At 39.8% G+C, this 25983-nt stretch overlaps 1 protein-coding gene across 2 annotated transcripts in view; it reads left to right on the forward strand.

The window, feature by feature from the left end:
- The window catches only part of ATL3 (atlastin GTPase 3), a 93077-nt gene extending 90238 nt beyond the window's left edge, over nucleotides 1-2839 (forward strand). For both annotated transcript variants that reach the window (XM_075837214.1, XM_075837213.1), the window contains exon 13: nucleotides 1-2839. This exon is cut by the window's left edge and continues 1874 nt beyond it. The gene's annotated coding sequence lies outside the window, so the exon portion shown is untranslated.
- Nucleotides 2840-25983: the final 23144 nt, after the last annotated feature.

The raw sequence follows: 25983 nt of genomic DNA on the forward strand, positions 1-25983 counted from the left end.
TGTTATTTCTGATTTATTGCAATTGGCTCCCATTTTTTTAGGTGCTCTATCTGCTATAGTTTATTAGCAAAATAGTCCATGTAATTGGTAATTTATTGATTTCAATCCCTGCTGTCATTGGGTTCGACTTCCGTAGCTGGTCTCACTCATTGATTGACCGCCTTCCCTGTATAAGCATGCATACTTGGATAGCTGTCAATCTCTGAGTAGGACCTCCCACTGGACTCCAACCCAGAATGAGCAGTGATATAAATCAATAAATAATTATATTGAATCTTTTCCTATAAAACCATAACATGCAGCCTGCAGATAGGACAGCATGGTCAATGGATTTGCTTTAAGTTGGAATTAAAATATTTAGGCCCCCTTCATATTTTGTTGTATCAGTGCCACTAAGAGTCGTAACAGTACTGCAACAAAAACACAACAAAAAAACAGCCTATTGATACATATGGATTCTATGACATTTCTAGGCTTTTCATACTTATGAATGACAAACCTCTTGGTTTCTGGAACGTTAATCTGGTTTATAAATGTAAAAAAAAACTAACAACAGGATTGAAAATGATCTGTTTTTTAACTAACGGTCTGAACTTCCTTTTTGCAAACCTGTAACATCTTACTTCTGAAGTAGGAAGATGTGTGCATCCAAACCCAATCCCTCTAGACTTGCCCTTAGTTTAGGGAGTTAAATTACTAAAAACAGATTAAAATAGGTAAAAGAACAAGAAGTAACCTACCGCAAGAATTCCTTTCTGCCGCGATCTCTTGTTAAGCCTTGTTTACACTCAGATTGATGATGTGTCGCAACATGTCACCAAGGCAGTCGTGATATCAGTATGAACTGCATGTCACTGCTGTTGCCAGCAATTCGCTGCCTCGGTTGTATGTTGAGTACGACACAACATTACACTGCAAATGTAAACGAGACGTTGTGGGGAATTTTAGTGGTGTTCTTTTTATTTTTATATTTTTCCCCATTCGGAGCCTGGTTTGGAGTTGGGAAAACTCTTTTGGAATACAGATGTATTTTCAATTATTAAATCAGCCATCATGAACCCACTATTGACACGTTCTGTGTTTTTGTTGCTCAAAAAATGCAATTGATTTTTATGCCTAGCTTGACCTGGAGGTGGAACTTAGCCTCTGTTCACATCCTGTTGCAAGGTACTTTTTTTTTTTTTTTTTCAACTAAAAAGGTAGCTTTTAAACCGGGATGCTATAGCCTTTAACTACTGTTACAAAGAATACAGGATCCATCCGGATCCTAATCTTCAACTGGACAGAAAAAGTATATTTTTTTATATGAAGAGTACAATACATGACACAATCATTCCATTCTCACTATATTTCATGTGGTTAAAGAGGCTCTGTCACCAGATTATCAAATCCCTATCTCCTATTGAATGTGATCGACGCTGCAATGTAGATAACAGCAACGTTTTTTGTTTTTTTTTGGAAAAACGATAATTTTTGCCCAAGTTATGAGCAATTTTATATTTATGCAAATGAACTTTTCAATGGACAACTGGGCGTGTTTTCTCGTTTTTACCAACTGGGCGTTGTGCATAGTAGTGTATGACGCTGACAAATCAGCATCGTACACTTCTCATCGTTCCCACCCAGCTTCTTTCTCTGCTGACACACAGCGTGACGTCATCCACAGGTCCTTCAACCTTGGTGTCGGAAGAGAGAAGACACATCAGCTCCAGGCGTCAGAGGGTACAGTGCAGGGTATGTGCAGGTAAGCATAGCAAACTCCCTAGAGACGAGCATATTAACCTTTTGGACGCCTGGAGCCGATGTATCTTCTTTGTCCGACGACAATGTTGATGGACCTGTGGGTGACGTCATGCTGTATGTCTGCAGTGAAAGAAGCTGGGTGGGAACGTGAGAAGTGTATGATGCTGATTCGTCAGCGTCATACACTTCTATTCACAACGCCCAGTTGGTAAAAACACAATACACGCCCAGTTGGTAAAACGAGAAAACACGCCCAGTTGTCCATTGAAAAGCTCATTTGCCTAAATATAAAATTGCTCATAACTTGGGCAAAAATGATCGTTTTAAAAAAAACAAAAAAAAAACTTTGCTGTTATCTACATTGCAGCGCCGATCACATTCAATAGGGATTTGATAATCTGGTGACAGAGCCTCTTTAAGTCAAATTAGGTGTGTTGTTGTCACTCTTTCTTGAGTGGCACACCAGTAGAAGTGAATGGGGAAAAAGCAGTGTGACTTGAGTTGCCTTTTAAGTCATCCAACTTGCCTCTCACTAGTATTGCAAAACAGCCGTAGTCTAGCCCTGGTCTTACTCTTACATATTTCTTATTTAGAAGTGATTATTAATTTTGGTTCAGCCTACAATATGACTACGGTGTGTAAAGGGTCAGCACTTGTATTAGGCGACATTCACATAGATTGTGCCTTATGTCATGAGTCCAATGTTTATTCTAACACATACAGTATGTACATATGTTTCCTTGCACTATACACATTCATTTCCACGCTTTCTATGTGCAATCAAGATTTGTCTATAACTAAAAAGATATATGTGGGTAGTCATGGTTATGTATTCTATTTGTGCCTGTTTTTTATGTTTATACAAACTTTCATGTGTATACTTGTGTGATATTATAGAGATTGAATACTAAACACTAGTTTGCAATGGTCTTTGCCAGAAATTACATATGTCTTCCCCCATCCAAAGTTCAATATTCCTGAAGGTAAAAGCTAATTCCAAAGCACAGTCAAAATCTGGACCAATATTTCTTATTACTGCTGCTTCTTTTTTTTCTATCCTTTTTGTTATTTTTAATAAAAGCAATTGTAACACTGATGAATGTGGGTGTTGACTTTCATTTTTTTTCTGGGACACAAAAATGGTTAAAAAAGTTTTTATATGCTGCTGCTTTCATGAAAATAACCTGGACGCTGTGATAGAAGGCAAACTGGATCATCCGCTAATTCACACGATCGATACTGGTTGATGCAAGTACCAATCTGTGAGCCAGCACTGTCCTCAAGGTAGTGCTGTCACGAAGGGTCTGTGGACCCACTGGGCCGTACCGCCTTGGCGGTAAGGCAGCTGGCCAACAGGGCACAGGTGAATGTCTATAGTTTGTATAGGTACCTGTGGCAGCTCAGACAGCAGCAGGGCAGCCTCGGCTTGGACTAGGCAGCAGGTAGACGTCAGGCGAGGTGAAGTGGGTCAGACGTGGAATACAACACGACTTTGGCACAGCACAGTGGTCAACCAGGATGGTATGGAATGCAAGGAACTGGAACAGGTACAGGAAACCGGAACACACTAGGAGGCCATCACATAGACAAACTAGGAAACATCAACAACGCTCAGGCATAGAAGCAGGGGGCTGGACCCCTCTTAAATTTAATCAAAAGTCCGGTGAGCGGGCATGAGCATGCGCGCGCACCCTACGGGATCCGGCTGAGGTGAGTGGAAGCGAGCGCTGGCATCTCCTGAGGAGGAGCCTGGGGCCAGCGCTTGCCGACTCGTAGCTGCAGCTGTCAGGAGGGGATTGGGGCTGACAGCCCGCAGCCACGGACATTACATGCTGTAGTATTGTCAACGGCTTCTTGTTCAGAAGTACAAGTATTTTCACCTGGATTGCACCCTTCAAAACATTGCAAGCATCTGTACTTATCAACTTTATGCATCTGTATTTTCTTTATTATTTTTTTACAACATTTTTCCCTATATTGATATGAATGTATCAAAAATGTAAGACTTTATTAAAATATTTATTTTGAGGAATTGTACCGGAATCAGCAATTATCACCTAGGGCCCCCCGTGCCAAGCCCCTCCCCCCACTTGTTCCTCCTCACTGCATAACCTGCAGTGAGGAGGATATTGAATAGAGCGACAGACGAGTATGCGCCCGCTGCTCCATTCAATGTCTACGGGATTGACGGAATCAGCTGTTTCCGTCGTTTCCCTAGACTTTGAATGAAGCGTCAACGTGCATGCTTGACTGCCGCTTTTATTCAAAGTACACCTCACTGCGGTCGAGCAGTAAAACGGAACGGTGTGTTCGGGTGCTCCGTTCTCGTGATCGTTGGATGTTCCAGTACTGTTCTGTACAGTATTCTTGGCTTCTATGGGGCAGACATATACCAAAAGTGTGCTGTTTTGGCATGTTTTTGTCCAAATACCTTTTGTTTGACAGCACTGAAAGCATAGGCTGCTGCATTTTACAAATCAGAAGTCCAAACCAGCTCCACAGGCTGATCTATGGATCTCTCTTCAACCTTTTTTTTTTGTATTGTATTTCATACATCATTCCTGGAGTGTAAGCTGGGAATTTGTTTTGTTTTTTTATACTTTTTTATACTTTTTTATATTTTTATGACTAAAAAGTTAAGTTTAAAGAAGACCCTCCGGTTCACAGTAAAAAAGATACTATACAGTAAGGGCACAATGTATAGTTAACATACCTGATGCCCTCCTTTTCAATGTTGCTGATACGGTTCTTCCCAATCCCCTCTTCATGTATGTCATATGACCGCCAGTTTCTCCGACTACCATAAGCACAGTGTACTTCATTAGTCTAAGACACTGCTAATGATCTGAGAGCAGGAGAGCGTATCTTAGACTTCCGAAGCAATATATGCTATGATATTGTAGGTAGAGCTTAATGGGAAGAAAATCCTTTTTTGTGTAACCTGTAGGGTCCCCCAACTTAATTGAGGGGAGAGGTCAGCTATTCGAACACATATGTAAATGGCTCCAAAGGCTTGTACAGCAGTAGTAATGGGAGATTTTAACTACCAAGATATTGGTTAAGGTCATGGTTTTGCTTTAACTGCAAAGAGGAGAAAATTCCTCAAGTTGCTGCAATTTTATTGGCCAGTTTGTGGAAGAGCCGACGACGTGATGCTCTGTTGGATCTGGTAAATTCTAACAATGCTAGTGATTGTCAATATTAGGGATGCTCTTCGTAACAATAACTAAAATAGGCGTCGTGGCCTGGACGAAGACAGAAACGGACGTGTTCTGAACAGCTCCATAGGCAACGTTTCACTTCCGTCTCCATTCTCCTGTGGCTCCCTGCGGCTTTGTGGGTCATCCCACTATACCACCGCTGTTGAGGGGGACGTTTTAAGCCGATTTTGGCCCAATTGTGTTGCAACAAAATTTTGGGCCTAGTGTTGGGGCCGGATCCCCAGCCTAAATTTTGTCAGGAAGCAGGACGGTGGCTACTTCCGGCCAGACCAGAACTACGGGATGCTAATATCCTGCGTCCTGGGACATTCTTATAAGCCTTGCTGCCCTGACACCCTGCTACACAGAAGGGACAAAGGACAGGCTATAGTCTGCACAACGGCATCTGAAGACGTGGCCGCCTTCTTGCACATGGGAGAGGTGAGTGACTTTACCAGCTTGTTGCCGTTGTGGGTACGTTGCGACCTCCCTACTGTCCCTCCCTACGTAACACGGATGTGAGCTGGATGATGTGAGACTCATGGAGGATCTTCCCCATGTCTATGATACTCTGATAAACGATATTTGACTGCACTAATCTGAGGTAACCGTCCACTTTTACACAATTCTCCTACCTGGGAGTCTCCCATAATGACTCACTCCAAGCAGTCTAAAATTACAGATAAAATGGATAAATCCGCTGGCACGGCAGCTGGACCCCATGCTGCACGGCCTCTGCCTCTCCTTCCACTCCTGTTGACTCCCCTACTGAACCGTCCATGTTGGACGTCTCGTACGGTACTCACGTATTACGGAGTCTGGTACAGTACTCAGAGAAAATTGATGCCTTTCCGGCAGACTTTGGTCTTCTTAGAGCGGATGTACACACGTTACGTCAAAGCTACTGAGTCTGAGAGGCATATTTCTGACTTGGAAGACGTGGTGACCCCCCTGAAATCGAGGGTCTTTGGAGATGCAGTAATCCACATGGCGGACAAAAATTGATTATCTGGAGAACTTTTTGTGACGGTGTAACGTCCGCTTCATCGGCCTGCCTGAAGGTGTGGAAAAAGCTGACCCTGCTGCATTCTTAGAAAATTGGCTCAAGTCATCATTTGGAGATCCTGCTTTCTCTCCTATATTCTGCATGCAACGCGCACATCAGATTCCGACTAGAGCTTCTCCACCTGGAGCGCCGCCACGCCCTTTCAATGCCAAGTTTCTAAACGTCAAAGACTAAGGCAAATTGCTGGAGCTAGCAAGGAAAAGGGCCTCTAAAACACACTAACCAAGACGAGAGAGTATTTCCCGCAAACACAGAGGCATCGATATACGGAGGCCAAGAAATGTCTGAGGGAGAAACAATTCATTTTATGGTATACCCCGCAATGCTCAGATTGGTGCACAATGTCTCTGAAATATTTCTCAACAAACCGGATGAAGTCCTTGCCTGGCTGGAACGTCATGGACTCTGATTTTTCCACTCCTGAGGTATCGTGTTCTCCCATGCCGTGAGGAATTATAGCCGACAGGAGTTACTCTACGTCATGGAACATGCTTTTCACTTAGCTTTTCTTTAAGGATTTTGATTCTCCTTGCTGAGGTCTTCGATAAGACCTTTTTGAAAAATATCAATCACTTAACCCCTAGACACGTTCAGGAAGCGAGTGAATCGTATGTCATCGACTCCTCAGAATTTGAGGGGGAGTTGGATGCTTCTGGGGCAAGTGCCAACAGATCCCCAAAACTGGACAAACTGGTCAATTTCCTCAAAATCAGCACTCCTACTAAACACAGTCTGTATTTTTAAGAGACAGACTGAGATGGGGGTACAGAGGACAAGAAAGGGGAAGGAGACCCTTCAGGGGGAAGAGGAGAAGATGAGTGAATCTTCACTAATATGTAATAGCATGCACATACTCCATTCATCCCATCATGTTCTCACAAATGCACTGACAAAGGTCTTAAAGCCTAGCTAAACTTTCGCAAAAAAATATATATTTAAAGTGCTATTATGTCCCTCTATGTGAATACATTACTCCTAGCATTTTTTTTCACTTCAAAGTACCTTTTTTGCAGCTCTTTTTCTTGTGAAACCGTCCACATCTATTTTCTCACACTTCCTGATTCTGGCAGTTGCTAGGGGCGTGTCTTACTGTGTGTGATGTTACGATTTGTCTGTATCTTTCATGGGCAGTGAACGCTGAGGTATAACTACAATACTGTGAGCGAGCACTGAGCTATGCACAGCACAACACATTATATATAGAGATGGAAATATCTCTGCACACTCCAGAAGAAAGCAATCAGAGTTTTTCTTTTCACTTTCCCTGGCACGTGCAGGGAAGATAAGACAGAACGGCAAGGTGCTTGGGGGTGACGGAGCAGTCCTAGTCTTATCTGATGCTAATTAGCAGCTCAGATTACAGTGTCCTGAGACTCTTTTTGCCGGAGGGAAGGAGGAGAATCATACAGGCACAGAGACCAGTGCTCACAGTCTCTTCCATCCTCTCTGCTGCTAGAGAACTGTGTAGGGTATAGAGTATAGAGGCAGAGAGACCTTCCTGACATCACGATGGGGGCGTTCACATCTGACGTCAGGATGGGGCCACCACCCACCCGCACGCATAGCCAGCAGAATCCGTACACTGATACATTCAAACGGTGTACGGATTTCTGCTAGCAACAGGAGAATTACAAGAAATAAAACGTGGTAGAAAAGTGTCAAGAGTGGCCATTTAAAACACATATAACACAAAAAGGAGCCCAAATTCATTAATAAAGTATATTATAAAATATATTTATATTATAAAATATATTTATATTACACATGTTGCTAGAAAATAAAGAGTTGATCGAACGTTTAGTTACGCTTTAAAAAGGGGCTTTAATTTCTGTCTGACCCCAAGACTTAATAAATTTGAGGTCATCAAGTACATTAATTTATTTGGCCGCAAATTAATTTACAATTTTTTTTTTTAAATAAAGCGATAGAATGGATAACGAGAGATCAGTGGAGTTTGTCAGACATGAACTTGAAACCATCAAAGCCCTTGAGGACTTATTGAGTGAGAATCTTGAAACAAGAGGACAATATTTGTACTAAAACAGAGACTGATGTAGTTACGGTCATGCAGAATAAACTAAAACCCATGTCCAAAAACATGCCCCACTTGGATCTTTGCCCACAAGTTAAAACATTTGTGGAGTTAGTGTCACGTGACAATAAATTGAGTGAAACATCTTCCAGTCAAATATTACGGCAGATGAGCACACTGCCCTAGAGGAATTTAAAACCTGGATGGATGTTGTCTTTAAAGAGGCTCTGTCAACAGATTATAACTTGACTATCTCCTACATAATATGACACTGTAATGTAGATAACAGCAGTGGCTTTTATTTTGAAAAACGATCATTTTTCCCAAAAACAAACAAATAGGGAATTTAGATTGTGAGCCCCAATGGGGACAGTAAAAGAGGACATCTGTACAGCGCTGCATAATATGTTGGCGCTATATAAGTAACGGAAATAAATAATAAATTTTTGAGCAAGTTATGAGCTAGTTTAGATTTATGCTAATGAGTTTCTCAATGGACAACTGGGTGTGTTTTTACTTTTTGCCAACTGGGTGTTGTACAGAGGAGTGTATGACGGTGAACAATCAGTGTCATACACTTCTCATTGTTCCAGCCCATTGTTACAGTGTGATTGTGCAGTGAAAGAAGCTGGGCTGGAACAATGAGAAGTGTATGACACTGGTTGGTCACAGATTGGTCAGCGTCATACACTGACCAGTTGTCCATTGAGAAACTCATTAGCATAAATCTAAACTAGCTCATAACTTGCTCAAAAATGATAGTTTCTCCATCTGTTATCTCGATTACAGCGCCGATCAGATTATGTAGGAGATAGGGCACTTGTAATCTGGTGACAGAGCCTCTTTAAAGAGGCTCTGTCACCAGATTTTGCAACCCCTATCTGCTATTGCAGCAGATAGGCGCTGCAATGTAGATTACAGTAACGTTTTTATTTTAAAAAAACAAGCATTTTTGGCCAAGTTATGACCATTTTTGTATTTATGCAAATGAGGCTTGCTAAAGTACAACTGGGCGTGTATTATGTGTGTACATCGGGGCGTTTTTACTTCTTTTACTAGCTGGGCGTTAGGAATGGGAGTGTATGATGCTGACGAATCAGCATCATCCACTTCTGTTCGTTAACACCCAGCTTCTGGCAGTGCAGACACACAGCGTGTTCTCGAGAGATCACGCTGTGACGTCACTCACTTCCTGCCCCAGGTCCTGCATCGTGTCGGCCACATCGGCACCAGAGGCTACAGTTGATTCTGCAGCAGCATCAGCGTTTGCAGGTAAGTAGCTACATCGACTTACCTGCAAACGCCGATCCTGCTGCAGAATCAACTGTAGCCTCTGGTGCCGATGTGTCCTCGCTTGTCCGACACGATGCAGGACCTGGGGCAGGAAGTGAGTGACGACACAGCGTGATCTCTCGAGAACACGCTGTGTCTGTGCACTGCCAGAAGCTGGGCGTTCTGAAGAGAAGTGGATGATACTTCTCGTCAGAACGCCCAGCTAGTAAAAGGTGTAAACACGCTCAGATGTAATACACATAATACACGCCCAGTTGGACTTTTACTTTAAACACGCCCAGTTGGACTTTAGCAAGCCTCATTTGCATAAATACAAAAATGGTCATAACTTGGCCAAAAATGCTCGTTTTTTAAAAATAAAAACGTTACTGTAATCTACATTGCAGCGCCGATCTGCTGCAATAGCAGATAGGGGTTACAAAATCTGGTGACAGAGCCTCTTTAAGCAGTCCGATAAAGGGGGCAACGTGGTCATCTGGCCGAAGGATATGTACATCAAGGAGGCGAGAAGACAACTGCACAATAGGGATTCTTACAAATAACTGTGGGGTGACTCAACAGAACAATTCCAGAAAGAATATGAAAATCTAAGAGGAATCACTCAGTGAGACACCCCAGGGTAGCAACGTTCTATATGTTCTATATGTTGCCTAAGGTACATAAGAGTGTTGAGCAACCACCTGGCAGGCCAATCGTGTCATGAACTGCGTCACTTAGTGTATAAGTTGCCGTCTTACACACGTGCTATCAGTGTGTGAAGAGTGGGAGAAGAGGGTTGCATTGACAATCCAACACAATGGGCAGCACTTTGAACACATTTTATAAGTGGTCAGAAACTTGTACATAACTCATGAAAGAATAAAGTAACGTTAAAACCAAGCACATCATTGTTTTACTTGTGAAATTCTCGATAAGTTTGATGTGCCACATGACCCTCTTCCCATTGAAAAAACTAAAGTTGGATACAAAATGGCCGACTTCAAAATGGCCACCATGGTCAACACCCAGCTTGAAAAGTTTCCCCCCTCCCATATACTAATGTGCCACAAACAGGAAGTTAATATCACCAACCATTCCCATTTTATTTAGGTGTATCTGTATAAATGGCCCACCCTGTATAATGGCCCTATATTCTTCTCCCTCTGCATTGGTATTTACCTTTTGGATGTACATTAAATTTTTTTAACATAACCAATGGGACTCAACAAGGGTGTCCTTTATCTCCACTCATCTTTACCTTGGTGATGGAGCCGTTGGCTACTTCCATTAGGTCATCTGTTGCTATTAGTGGGATAACGGTGGGGGATATATCTCATAAAATTGGCTTATTTGCGGATGATGTGCTCATTCCTATATCTGACCCTGAGACATCTCTATTAGAGGTCACTAAGATATTGGAGGCTTTTAGTGCAGTTTCGTATTATAAGCTTAATGTTACCAAGTCTATGGTTTTGAGTATGAATATTTCTTGTCTTCTTTTGGACTCTCTCCGGAAGAAATTTCCATTTGTTTGGGTTGAGCACTCTTTCTCATACTTAGGAATACAACTTACCTACCCCACCTCTCTTTTATATAAATATAATTATATACCATTGGTATCTGCGATAGAAGCAGACTTATCCAAGTACATGAAGTATGAGGCATCATGGGTAGGGAGAATCTCTGCGGTTAAGATGATGATCCTCCCAAAAATACTATATCTATTTAGAAATTTACCTTTTCTGCTATCGGTATCTTATCTTAAAAGACTCCAAGGTATAATTAACAAATATATATGGAAAAACTCCCGCCCTAGAGTAGCTGCGGAGGTATTATACCAGCCAATTATTAAAGGGGGTTTGGGTCTCCTGAACTTGGCTCATTATTATTATGCAGCAATTTTGGATCAAGCCAGAATGTGGAAGACTAAAGTTCCTATGAAACATTGGATTTCTATGGAAAAGGAATTACTTGATGGATCTTCTGTAGAAGCGCGCATGTGGCTATTGTCGACTGGTGCTAAAATATCTAAATCTTCTTTTTTAACGATTGATGCAGGGCTCCAGGTCTGGAAAAAATATACTGTTATTCACCCTATAATCCCGGTGAGATTTTCTGATCTTCCTCTTCGACTGCTTCCGCTTCTGGCTGTTGTCCGGCATTGAGTGTATTTCTGACATTATGGAGCGAACTCATCTCATGGCATTTAATGATATATGTCTGAAGTACAAAATATAGATTTTGCTGATACCCTCACTTATTTATATATACAAAGTGAGTTATGGGGAACCACAAGGTGTACACCACCAAATAATGTAATTAATATATTTTGGAAGTAGGGAGAAAGGAAAAGAGTTGTGGTTCCTATTGAAAATTGAAAAAAATAATAAATGTTATTAATATATTTAATTTAAAATATTCCTAAAATGTTTATTTCTCAATGTAGGTCAATTATTCAGCAGTGCAGAGGACCCCTTGTTCTGCACTTAAAGGAACAGTGTCATCGCAAATAATTTTTTTATATGTTAAAGATGTTAGTGCTTTAATAAAAACGTTTATATTCATTTGTGTGTTTGTGTTTTACTGTTTCTTATTTTTACACTTTTTCTTCCCTATGGGGGCTGCCATTTTTTGTTCCATTTCTGTGTGTGTCGATTAACGACACACACAGACATGGAATACGGCAGCCACAGTCCCATAGGGACTGCGAACGGCTCCCGTCCCATTGACTGCCGTGTACGGCGTCTGTGTGGGAACTGCGCATGCGCCGCTCCCACACAGTCCTATTCGAAATTGGCGCCGTCCGGCGCCATTTTCCTGTGGACCGGAAGTCGCGGCCGGACAGTAATATTACTACTTCCGGTCGCGGCTTCCGGACTTGTGCACATGGAACAGCGGCAGCAAACGGAGCGGACGGGCCGGAGGGAGCCGCGGCGGCAGGAGCAGGTAAGAGATTTCAATGTATGTTAGTGTTTGTGTGTGTTTACTACTGTATGTAAACCTACTACACTGTGGGTTACCTCAAAAAATGGCGACACACAGTGTAGGAGGTTAAACCTTTCAAACCCCTCGTTTATCCCGGCACTAGCCAGGATAAAGGAGGGGGGGATGCTGAGAGCTCACTAGAGCGAGGGCTTTTAACCCAATGTTGCAATGCTGCAATTTTGGGAACAGCCCCATCTAGTGACCAAAAATGGGTAGTATTATAAATTAGAAATAATTTATAATATTTCCTGGCTCGTGCCAAAAAAAAATAAAAAATTTGAACAATGTTTAATCACCCACACACTAAATGTTTAATTTTTTTTTAAAAAACATGTTTTTCTGGCAACACCATCCCTTTAAAGAACAGAATTTGTCTTTTATGCTACTATCATACAACAATATAGTTAGACTTGGTTAATAGCTGAGGTAAGTATAAATTCGATCCCATAGGCATATTGTATGCTCTGTGTGAATCAGTGTTAGCTGTCAATCATTAAACATTGTATCAGTTTTGTATGCACTGACATTTGTAATGTTTTCTATTTGTAAATAGACTTTGTATCAATTCAATTGCTGTGCAACACATACTTTATCTATTTCTTTTGTGCTTTGCACTGATTGTTATAAACCTGCTATTGCTGTCTGCTTTTTGTAAACCAGCAAACAGCAGCAGATTGCAATTTGTTGCATATATCAGTGTTAGCTGTTGATTCGTATTTTTAGGATAATTTGCAACAGTCAATGTTGGTATTGAATTTTAATTTTTATTATTTATTTTAAAGGTATTGTTGTCTATCATACAATTTTTCAGCAGTCCACATTTTGTTATAACACGCTGGCTTCCTCTGACAGAAGTAGTAACAGTGCGGTAGCTTGTATGAGTGAGCACTATAGAGAATGCTATGATTGTAGTGTGCTCTAATTTAGTTCCCTCCTTGAATTTGTAAGAGGCTATTCACAGTGGCACTATGCGGTATTTGAGCTGGTTAGCTTGTGTGTTATATAGAGCTTGCAATAACGATCCTCTGTATTGGGATCAGCAGCAAATTTAGCCGCTTGTTTCTCTTTTATTATGGACTAATTGCTGTCTGTTTTCTGTGAAAAGCAGCAAACAGCAGCAGATTACAATTATATAACAGGCTGCTTATATATATCGACGTGCTATGTTCTGACCAGGCCACTTTTATATATCCTCATGTTTTATAAGCATTGTATTTTCAGTTAGGATTACGCTTGATAGTGTGCTTTCTTAGAAAGCTACTTGCTTCTTTATTTCCTTATATCTCAGTTTTTACAGAAAAGGCTGTCAGTGGCAGCATTACTGGTGGTCTGATTAACTTGCTCTGCAAGTCAGCTGTCTTTGTACGCGCTGTCAGGGATTCAACCTGCAGCGCTTGTCAAAATTCAAAAATTCTTAATTCACGTCCCGCTCTCCTACAGGGAGCAGTGCTTTTATAAGTGAGTCTTTGCAGACTTATAGTTCTTAAATTGTTGTTGGTAGCAGCATTGAATTAGGCTAAGACCTTATACATTGAGTTCATTAATATGACTGGACACCCGACGCGCGTTTCGCCGGCATTCCGGCTTCCTCTTGGGGTGTGACCCGCCGATTCTGGCGCCCTTAAATATCATGTGTATTGATTGACAGTCAAGGGAGCCAATGGGATTGTTTTAATTATGGAGGTGTGTAAGTGACAGGTAGATCAATTTCTAGTATCTGTCCCGAGGCTCAAAATTATCTCTAAAGCAGAGAAAAGTCATTTTTGAATGGTGTTTTTATATGGTTAACCATTGCTCTTCGTTTTTATATTTTTTTATATATATATATATATCTATTTAGATTGTAAATTTCCTAATTATATATGGATATCAATTTGATCTAGAATAGATTCTTATCAAGTCATTTTCCATATATATAAGTACATTGATCTGTCAGATATGACAAGAGAAATTATTTCTAATATCTTATATGGAATTTATGGAAGTTTGCTGTACTTAATCTATTGATATTTGTTGTTTAAAGTACATGATTTTTTATATGTATATTATATGTATATTTTAACTCCCTTTCATCTTCCATGTATTGAGATGACATAATAAATGGTACTTGGCCAATTTTTGTTTTTTACAACAAAAGAAAGGAAAATAAGAATATGAATTATTTAGTATATTGATTTGCTAAAGGATCTCTTTTATGTACTTGCAATGAATTCTCAGTGGAGGTTAATTTTTTATTTATATATATTTATTTATTTATTTATTTATTATTTTTTTTTTATCAAAGATCTTTCTTAATTTTTAAAAATGTTTTTTGAAAAAGTTTATCAATAATATTTCTGGTTCACAAAAAGCAACCAAAATTAAAGCTCTCATTTAAGCCATTTGGATTAACAGAGTTCATTTGAAAAATCCACTGGCTTTCTCTTTTTAAGAGGGCCTCATCCAAATTACCTCCTCTTATGCCCATTTTCAGTTGGCAAATTGCCCATCCTTTGAGGTTTGTCCAATCTAGATTATGGTATTGCTTATAGTGTCTAGCAATTGGGGTTGGGGTGAAAGGTTTGTTTTGCGCCTGACTATCAAGTTTATTTTTTTCATAATTTAGGATAGAATTAATATGCTCTCTAATTCTAATCCTTAGTTCTCTTTTTGTCTTTCCTACATATCTAAGGCCGCAAGGGCACTCGAGGCAGTAGATGACACCTGTTGATGAACATCTGATGTGTTCCTTTATTGTATGACTTTTTCCTGACCCATCTAAAAAGGTCTTTGTACTTTTCAGAATTTTGCATGCCCTGCATAGCTTACAAGGATGGAATCCAGGCGCTAAAATTTTTGGTTGATTATTTGTTCGGGAGAAGTGACTTGAGACTAGTATATCGGAGATACTTTTACTCTTGCGATAACCTGTGGGAATTCTTTGTCCCAGAATTTTTTCCAGATCTATATCAGTTTTTAAAACATGCCAATGTTTGTTTAAAATAGCTAGCATTTGATTCCAATCTTCATGATAATCAGTAATGAATCTCGGTTGGCGTGGAAATTCAAGATATTTTTTCTTTGGAGTGAGAAGATCAGTTCTATTTGTTCGTAATGCTATATTGTAGCCTTCTTTTATGCTTCTATTGGAGTAATTCCTAGTTTGTAGTCTTGATTTTAATTCTGCAGCTCTTTTTTTGAAAATTTCAAATGTTGAGCAATTGCGTCTCAGACGCAGAAATTCTCCTTTGGGAATTCCCCTGATAGTGCTGGGAGAGTGTGCACTCTCAGCATCTAATAGACTGTTAGTGGCAGTTTCTTTCCTGTATAGATCAGTGTTTAAATCTCCGTTGTCGTCTTTGTATATGTTAATATCCAGGAATGGTATTGAACTATAGCTAAAATCCAAAGTTAATTTAAGATTTAGGTCATTGTCATTGAGTTGTTGTATGAATTCTTGAAGGTTGGAGACAGTATCGCTCCAAACTACCAAAATATCGTCTATAAAACGCCGCCACAGACTGACATGATTGGAAAAATATTGCATTCTGTCATCAAAGACTATCATTTCTTCCCACCAACCCAGATAAATGTTAGCAAAGGTAGGAGCAACTGCTGCTCCCATTGCCGTTCCGCGAGTTTGTAAGTAGAAACGACCATCGAATAAAAAGTAGTTCCGAGTGAGAATAAATTTAAGGGCCCGAAGAACAAAAGAACAAAAAGCACAAAAGAAATAGATAAAGTACGTGTTGCACAGCAATTGAATTGATACAAAGTCTATTTACAAATAGAAAACATTACAAATGTCAGTGCATACAAAACTGATACAATGTTTAATGATTGACAGCTAACACTGATTCACACAGAGCATACAATATGCCTATGGGATCGAATTTATACTTACCTCAGCTATTAACCAAGTCTAACTATATTGTTGTATGATAGTAGCATAAAAGACAAATTCTGTTCTTTAAGTGCAGAACAAGGGGTCCTCTGCACTGCTGAATAATTGACCTACATTGAGAAATAAACATTTTAGGAATATTTTAAATTAAATATATTAATAAAATTTATTATTTTTTTCAATTTTCAATAGGAACCACAACTCTTTTCCTTTCTCCCTACTTCCAAAATATATGAAGTACAACATACCCCGTAGGGACTTCTATAAATTCCTTAGAATACGTCACTTGTTGAGTACATTGCCGCCTCTGATTGATTCCCTTAAAACGCCTTTTGAATTGTCATTCACTAATCTGGATAAAACATGCAAAGGGATATCAAAAATTTATAAGGTATTGTGTGAGGGTTTGCTTCGGGAGGAATTTCCTTGTCTGGGGCATTGGGAGAGAGATCTGGGAATCCCTATAAGTACGCAGGATTGGGAAGCCACTTTCAATCTAGCTAGCTCTCTCTCTAAGTGCGCTACACATTTGGAAGCGTCTAGGAAAATAATGTATAGGTGGTATTACACTCCTAGTCGTTTGTCGCGAATATATCCAACATCATCAGATAGGTGCTGGAGGTGCCTCACTTCTAAGGGTACCATCCTCCATATTTTCTGGGAGTGTACAGTATTGTCCAGCTTTTGGCAGAAAGTAGAACATTTCTTACAATCTCTTTTAGGGGTTGACATTCAGCTCGCCCTGCTCTAGCCCTACTGCATGTGGGATTGGTGGATTTCTCTCCGGATGTGAGAAACTTACTTTTTCATGTATTGCTGTGTGCAAAAATATTGATTGCAAAATACTGGAAATCTACAAAAGTGCCTAGTATGAGTGAAGTGATTTTATATGTTAACAATAATTGTGTTATGGAACACGCTTTAGCCTCTATTCAAGGGTCCTACGCTCGTACTTCCTTATGGGATCAAAGGACTGTCTCTACTTACTCCGACATACTCTTATGATTACCTTAGTCAAATATGTGGTCAATTTGTCGTGTCTGGATCGGGAGTTTTGTTTGTATGTTTGTATGTTTCCTTTTTTTTTTTTTTTTTTTTTTTAAATGTGATCCTTATCCCAATGCTTTGTTTGCAATGTTTAATTGCTGTATGTAATGATTAGATGTATACTGGATTAATAAAAATCTGTTTATTAAAAAAAAAAAAGGGATCCCGAAAGGGGAGTTCTTAAGGCTGAGAAGGAACTGCTCAACTTTTGCAAAATTCAAATTGGGTGCCAAAGATCTAAAAAAAAAATCGCTTAAAAGAACGGAACTATTCCGGACAACAGATTAAATACGCATACAATCAAGCATTACGTACTGACCGGACTCTACTGTTAGTAACTTAAGAAAAAGAAGTGCTAGGAAATGATCAGAATAAGATTAGATTCATCACAACTCTACATGAGAAGTGGGATGAGATGAACAAAATAATCAACACACATTGGAAGATATTAATGCTTGATCATGACCTAAAGTAATACTTAGGCCCTACAGCCTCCATTGGCTATAGGAAGAGCAACACAGTTGGCCAACACATTTTTCTAGAGATCCTATCAACAAGAAAACTCAGAAATATCACGGATTCTTTCTGTGTGGGATGTGCACGGCCGGTCAAGTCCTTATTAAAAAGAAGGGATTAACAGACAGCACAGGGAAATACCACAATATTAAAGCGCATATTTCCTGCTCCACAAAAGGTGTCCTTTACATCTTACAATGTAAGTGTGATCAATTTTACATTGGAAAAACAAAGAGAGAGTTAAAAGTAAGGCTCCGTGAACACATCAATGGTATCAAAAACTGCGACAAGATGGAAAAAGAAGCAGTGAGAAAGAACAAGCCCTTCCAACCCACCCCAGTTGCCAGACATTTCAAACTGAGACATAATTCAAACGTCAGGGATTTATCTGGCTGGGCCATATGTCACCTTTGCGCAGGCATCAGAGGATGAGATTTTGATAATAACTTGCTTAGGGAAGAAAGCAAGTGGATCTATAGGATGAATTCGGTGAGTCCAAATGGACTCAATTAATGATTCAATTTTGATTGCTTCCTCTAGCATGGTCATTGAGTGTCTACTGTTTCATTCGGTACAACAAGACTCGGTGAACTAACATGCCTAATATTGAGGTAGCCAACATCCCTTCTTATCTTTACAAGTGCTTATGGTTACCACATTCGGATGGGGTTGACAACACTTCATCACTCCATATGTTTACTATTTATTAATTCATGTTATAATGGTAAGATAACATAAAATAAATTAAAAATTACATAAAAATACCCATAAAATTTGTTAGATCAGTATAATATACAATAATAAATTGAAAAGAATTTCAAGTGCAAAAGCTGGCAGTTAAACCTAGCTGTAGGCCTTGCTATAACTTTATGGATTAAGCAGTCCTATTTTTAACAAAATAAAAAGATATAAAAATAAAAAATTCTATATATTTATAAACCATAAAAATTAAAATTAAAATAAACAAAAACTAAATATTGAGAATCAATATTCTTGGTATTAATAGAACATAATTGCAAGACACAAGTATTGGCAAAAGCGATTGTATGCTCAATAGTATCTAAGTATTAAACTAATACTATCTAATCAATATAATGTAGATCTGACTAACCAGTCCCTGCATTGTAAATTTATTCTATTTCAAATACTGTCAGCCGCATTTGCTCTGATCAAGCATTGCTCTCTCCTATTCTCAACATTAACATTGGTTGATGTTCCCTTTGTTAAAGGGCAGGTATAATGGTGGATTTCACTTGTGTCAACCACCATTACTACCTCCTTTATAATCAGGGTCACTAGGGTTATGCCTAGTTCCCCTACCTTTCTCTTGTACGAACGGTAAATGAGATACATGTACGTCCCTTGATGAATATGACAAATGTGTGTGAACATCTATGAAAGTATAGTCTATTTAAGTAAATAGATCAACTATATGCATATGTGAATGCAAAGTACTGCAGACTAAATAGAAGCACATCCAATAGTCAACAAGATAATTTTAACAATGCTAGGGTTAGTGATCATGATACAATGATCGTAACAACACACATGGGGTGGACCTTGGCTGCATTCACTTTGCTTATTTACCATGGGTATGTGAGACTTTATCTATTCTGTGTGATTTTACTTACCTTTACTGGATTTTTTTGCATGTTTTGATCCCATTGTATGCACAACGCCATGTGTGTTGTTACGATCATTGTATCATGATCACAAACCCTAGCATTGTTAAAATTATCTTGTTGACTATTGGATGTGCTTCTATTTAGTCTGCAGTACCTTGCATTCACATATGCATATAGTTGATCTATTTACTTAAATAGACTATACTTTCATAGATGTTCACACACATTTGTCATATTCATCAAGGGACGTACATGTATCTCATTTACCGTTCATATACAGATATATGGTTTGGCTAATGCATCAGTCAAGGATCCGTGTTTTTACTGTGGGTTTATGGATTCTTTTTATATGTGTTATCATATGTCAATAAAGTATTTTTGTATTTTCATTACTTCTTTGTCTCTCAGCATCTATTTTCTCTTTTGGTCTCATATTGTATTATGATGCTGTTTGGGTTTAACACCCTGGAATCGACCTATAGGGCTACACATATACTTTATGTGTGATCTGCTCTATATTCTGGTCGGTATTGGTTCAGAGTGCACAAGACCTATAGGAGGTGCACGAATAGGGTCCCAACCCAATCGTATGTAGAGAAGTATTCGGCACACAGACAAATATGATTCAAAACTTCTTTCGTTTTATTTGTATTGTATTCAAATGCCATGGGCGCTAAAAACGAGCGGTAAGCCGTGATATGAACAGCAGTGCTCATCAGCAGGATACATCCACGCCAACAGGGTTTTAGTGCCTGACGAAGGTCTTCTTGGACCGAAACGTTGCACTCCGCCCATGGCATTTGAATACAATACAAATAAAACGAAAGAAGTTTTGAATCCTATTTGTCTGTGTGCCGAATACTTCTCTGCTCTATATTCTGGTTATGTAGATTCCTGTTGCTTTTCTTTGGATCTGTTATATCTAGCGATCTTAGTAACTTTTGCCCTTCTTTTCCCTTATCCCTTCCCCTTTTCCTATTTTTACTATGTTACCGTTGGTGGTACACACCAGGGCAAGAAAAAAAAGTTCTGAATAAGACCTAAAGAGAGGTAATTCAAACACCTCCTTGAATATCCTTGTTGCACTCCGGGGGAAGGGGACTGCCCCCTTTTCACTAACCGTTAAACCCCTACCCGCACGAGTCAGTAACTATATGTCGTCGCAGGAGGTTACTTCCCGCACGAGGATGTATAGTTACTGAGTTGTTTCCGGCGCACACTGTCGGCGACAGTGTGCATCGGGAACCGGGAGGTCGCCGACAGCTGACACTCCACTCTTTCCGGCCACTCTTTTGGCAATTAACCCCTTAAATGTGGCGATCGGTTGCGATCACTGCATTTTAGGGGTTTCTAGCATATCGGCAGACCCCGATCTAAAAACGCGGGGTTTGCCGATAGCATGGCAAACAGAGGCCAAACAATGGCCTCCATGTCTGCCATGGACGGAAGTCCATCAGGACCAACCTCCGGCTGGTCCTGATAGGCTTCCTGTCAGAGTGACAGGAAGTCACTGTGTCGTTCCCGATTCACACTGTCGGCGACAAGGTGTGCATCGGGAACCGGGAGCTCATCGCCGCTGATTTTGTAAATTAACCCCTTAAATGCGGCGATCGATTGCGATCACCACATTTAGGGTGTTTTGTAGCACATCGGCAGCCCCCATGCAATTGTGGGGGTTGCTGATGCTTGTGATGGCATGCGGAGGCCAGATAATTGCCTCCGGGTCTGCCATGTATGGAAGCCTATGAGGACCAGCCTCTGGCTGGTCCTCATAGGCTTGCGGTCAGAGTGACTGTGACGCCACACTGACAGTTGGAATAAATTACACTACCTAGGTAGTGTAATGTATTCTAGCAATGATCAGAGCTGCAGGTAAAAAAAGAAAGTTAAAAAGTAAAAAAAAAAGTAATAAAAATGTTTTATAAATGTGTAAAAATAAAAGTTTTTTTTTTCCTATAAGCCTTTTATTATAGGAAAAAAATTAAACCGTTAAAAAAAGTACACATATTTGGTATCACCGCGTTCGTAACGACCCAAACTATAATGTTATTTTTCCTGCACGGTGAACACCGCAAACAAAATAAATAAAAAACGATGCCAGCATCGCAATTTTTTTGGTCACCACACCTCCCAAGATATAGAATAAAAAGTGATCAAAAAGTTGCAAGCACACCAAAATAGTACCAATAACAACTACAACCCGCCTTGCAAAAAACAAGCCCTTACACAGCTTTTTTGACTAAAAAATAAAAAAGTTATGGTTCTCAGAATATGGTGACAGAAAATAAATTATTTGATAGAAAAGTAATTTTATTGTGCAAACGCAGCAAAACATAAAAAAACTATATAGATATGGTATCGCCGTAATCGTACCGACCCGCAGAATAAAGTAAAACGTAAATTATTGCACACGGTGAACGCCGTAAAAAGTAAAGAATTTAAAACGCCAAAATCGCTGTTTTTTGGTCACCTTAGCTCTAAAGAAAATGTAATAAAAAGTGATCAAGAAGTTGTATGTACCATAAAATGGTACCAATAAAAGCTACAGCTCGTCCCGCCAAAAATAAGCCCCCAGACCGTTCCATCGACCAAAACATAAAAAAATGATGCCTCTCAGAATGTGATGATACAAAACAATTATTTTTTTTAATAAATAGTCTTTTCTTTTGTAAAAGTAGTCAAATATAAAAAACCTATATAAATTTGGTATCACCATAATCGTAATGAGACGCAGAATAAAACTAAGTTGTAGTTTTTACCGCACGGTGAAAGACGTAAAAACAAAACCCCAAAAACAATAGAGAAATCAAAGTTTTTTCCAATTTCAGCCATCAAATAATTTTTGTTCAGTTTCCCAGTACATAATATGGTACTTTTAATGGTGTCAATAGAAAGTACAACTCCTCCCGCAAAACATACGCCCGCACACCGCTCTATTGATGTAAAAATTAAAACGTTATGGCTCTTGGAAGGTGGGGAGTGAAAAACGAAAATGAAAAAGCAAAAAAGGATCAGTCCTGAAAGGGTTAATTAATTTAAAATAAAAACACATTTACGACCATATATGGGGTATTGCCGTACTCGGGAGGAATTGCTTTACAAATGTTGCGGTGCTTTTTCTCTTTTATCCCTTGTGGAAATTAAAAAATGTAACATTTTATTGGACAAAAATGTTGATATTCATTTTCACGGCCTAATTCCACTACATTCTACCAAAAACCTGTGGGGTCAAAACGCGAACTATACACCTAGAAAAAAATCTTTGAGGGGAGTAGTTTCCAAAATGGGGTCACTTTTGTGGGGTATCCACTGTTTTAATCCCCTCAGGGCATTGCAAACGCGACATGGCACTGAAAACCAATCCAGCAAAATCTGCGCTCCAAAATCCAAAAGGCGCTCCTTCCCTTCTAAGCACTGTTGTGAGTCCAAACATAAGTTTATGACCACATATGGGGTATTGCCATAATCGAGAGAAATTGCTTTATAAATGTTGGGGTTCTTTTTCTCCTTTATTCCTTGTAAAAATGAAAAAAAATTATGTTTTCGCAGAAAAAAAGGTGATTTTCATCTTCACAGACTAATTCTACTAAATTCTGCAAAAAAACTGTGGGGTCAAAATGCTAACTATATCCCTAGAAAAACGCCTTGAGGGGTGTAGTTTCCAAAATGGGGTCACTTTGGGGGGTTTTGACTGTTTAGGCACTACAAGACCACTTCAAACCTGACATGGTGCCTAAAATATATTCCTAAAAAAATGGGGCCCCAGAATCCAATAGGTGCTCCTTTGCTGCTTAGGCAGGTGCTTCGGTCCATTACCACACTAGGGCCACATGTGGGATATTTCTAAAAACGTCAGAATCTGGGCAATAAATATTGAGTTGCGTTTCTCTGGTAAAACCGTCTGTGTTACAGAAAAAATTTATTACAAATGAATTTCAGCAAAGAAAATTGAATTTGTAAATTTGACCTCTACATTTCTTTAATTCCTGTGAAACTCCTAAAGGGTTAAAACACTTTGTGAATGCTGATTTGAATACCTTGAGGGGTGCAGTTTTCTAATATATAAGGCCCTCAAAGTCACTTCAGAGGTGAACTGGTCCTTGAAAAAATAGCCTTTTGAAACTTGAAAATATGAGAAATTGCTGCTTTGTTCTAAGCCTTGTAACGTCCTAGAAAAATAAAAGGACGTGAAAAAAACGATGCAAACATAAAGTAGACATTTGGGGGATGTTAACTAGTAACTATTTTGTGTGGTATTACTTACTCTGTTTTACAAGTAGATACATTTAAATTGAGAAAAATGCTAATGGCGAGATCACGCTATGTATGACAGCACAGCGAGATCACGCTGTGCATCGATTAACTCCCACACAAACGTTACCGAAGTGTTGGGAGTGTGAATAGACATCGCATCCTGGCTGGTGGCAATGTCTATTCACTCTCAAGACACTTCAGTAAAGTTAATGTGGGATTTTGTGACAGCACAGCATGATCTCGCGAGATCACGCTGTGCTGAGTACGAATGGACATGAATAGAGAGAAGTGTATAACGCTGATTAAGTCTCAGAGCCCATTTTTCAAATCTGACATATTTAACTTTATGTGGTAATAACTTAGACTTTAATAACTTTAAAGAGGCTCTGTCACCACATTATAAGTGCCCTATCTCCTACATAGTCTGATCGGCGCTGTAATGTAGATAACAGCAGTGGTTTTTATTTTGAAAAACGATAATTTTTGAGCAAGTTATGAGCAATTTTAGATTTATTCTAATTAGTTTCTTAAAGACCAACTGGGCGTGTTTTTACTTTTGACCAAGTGGGTGTTGTAAAGAAGTGTATGAGGCTGACCAATCAGTGACCAATCAGCCTCAGACACTTCTCATTGTTCCAGCCCAGCTTCTTTCACTGCACAATCACACTGTGCTGTGGATCATGCTGGGCTGGAACAATGAGAAGTGTATGACGCTGATTGGTCAGCCTCATACACTCCTCTGTACAATGCCCAGTTGGTAAAAAGTAAAAACACGTCCAGTTGGTCTTTAAGAAACTAATTAGCATAAATCTAAAATTGCTCATAACTTGCTAAAAAATGATCGTTTTTCAAAATAAAAACCACTGCTGTTTTCTACATTACAGCGCCGATCAGATTATGTAGGAGATAGGGCACTTATAATCTGGTGACAGAGCCTCTTTAACTGTGGTAAAACGGAGATTGTTTTCTCGTTAGACATTGGGCTTTATGTTAACCCCTTCCCGACATTTGACGTACATGTACGTCATGGAAAGTACTGACTTCCCGCATCTTGCCGTACATGTACGTCAAACGTTTGGCACCGGCTCAGAAGCTGAGCCGGTCCCATCATCACCGGATCTCAGCTGTATCTTACAGCTGACATCCGACTGTAACGGCGGGGACCGAAATTAGCTTCGATCCCCGCCATTAACCCCTTAAGTGCAGCGCTCAAACGCGATCGCTGCACTTAAGGTGTTTGCAGCTCATCGGAACCCCAGTAATGAAATTGCCGGGGTTCCGGTGGCTGCAATGGCAACCGGAGGCCTAATACTGGCCTCCCGGTCTGCCTAGCACCGAAGCCGGTCAAGATCCGCCCGGCGGCGGAGCCTGATCGGCTTCCGTAGCTGCCGGCAAGATGGCGCCGGGTCAGGAGCTGATCCGGCGTCATCAGCGGTGGAAGTCAGCTGTACTGTACAGCTGACATCCACCTGTAACGGCAGGAACCGGAGCTAGCTCCGATCCCTGCCATTAACCCCTTCGATGCAGCAATCGAAAGCGATTGCTGCATCGTAGCGGTTACAAGCAGATCGCCAGCCCTGACAGGCAATCGGGACTGGCGACTGCTGTTATGGCAACAGGAGACACAATGGTCTCCTGCTCTGCCATTACGGAAGCCGATTTAGGCCCCGCCGGGAGGCGAAGCCTAAACGGCTTGCTGTCAGTGAATGACTGACAGATCTAATACATTGCACTACATAGGTAGTGCAATGTATTAGAAAAAAAAAAATCTGACCGTTGGACCTTCAAGTCCCCTAGTGGGACTTGAGAAAAAGTGTAAAAAAAAGTGCAAAAAATAAAAGTTTGAAAACAATAAAAGTTTCAAGTAATCAAATAACACACAATCCCCCTTTTACTCTTATCAAGTCCTTTATTATTGAAAAATAATAATAAACCATATGTATTTGGTATCGCCACGACCGTAACGACCGGAGGTATCAAAATATTATATTATTTATTGCACGCGGTGAACAGCGTAAAAAAAACCCGTAAAAAACGTTACCAGAGTTTCTGTTTTTTAGTCACTTTGCCCTACAAATATTACAATAAAAAGTGATCAAAAAGTCGCACGTATCCAAAAATGGTACCTATAAAAACTATAGCTCGTCCCGCAAAAAACAAGCCCTCATACAACTCCGTCGACAAAAAAATTAAAACGTTATGGTTCTCACAACTTGGCGACAGAAAAAATACATTCTTTTTACAAAAGTAATTTTATTGTGCAAAAAGTTGTAAAACATAAAAAAGTTCTATAAATGAGGTATCGCCGGAATCGTACTGACCCGCAGAATAAAGGTAACATGTAGTTTATAATGCGTGGT

Source organism: Rhinoderma darwinii, chromosome 9 (genome assembly GCF_050947455.1).
Source record: "Rhinoderma darwinii isolate aRhiDar2 chromosome 9, aRhiDar2.hap1, whole genome shotgun sequence".
Taxonomy (NCBI): Eukaryota; Metazoa; Chordata; class Amphibia; order Anura; family Rhinodermatidae; genus Rhinoderma; species Rhinoderma darwinii.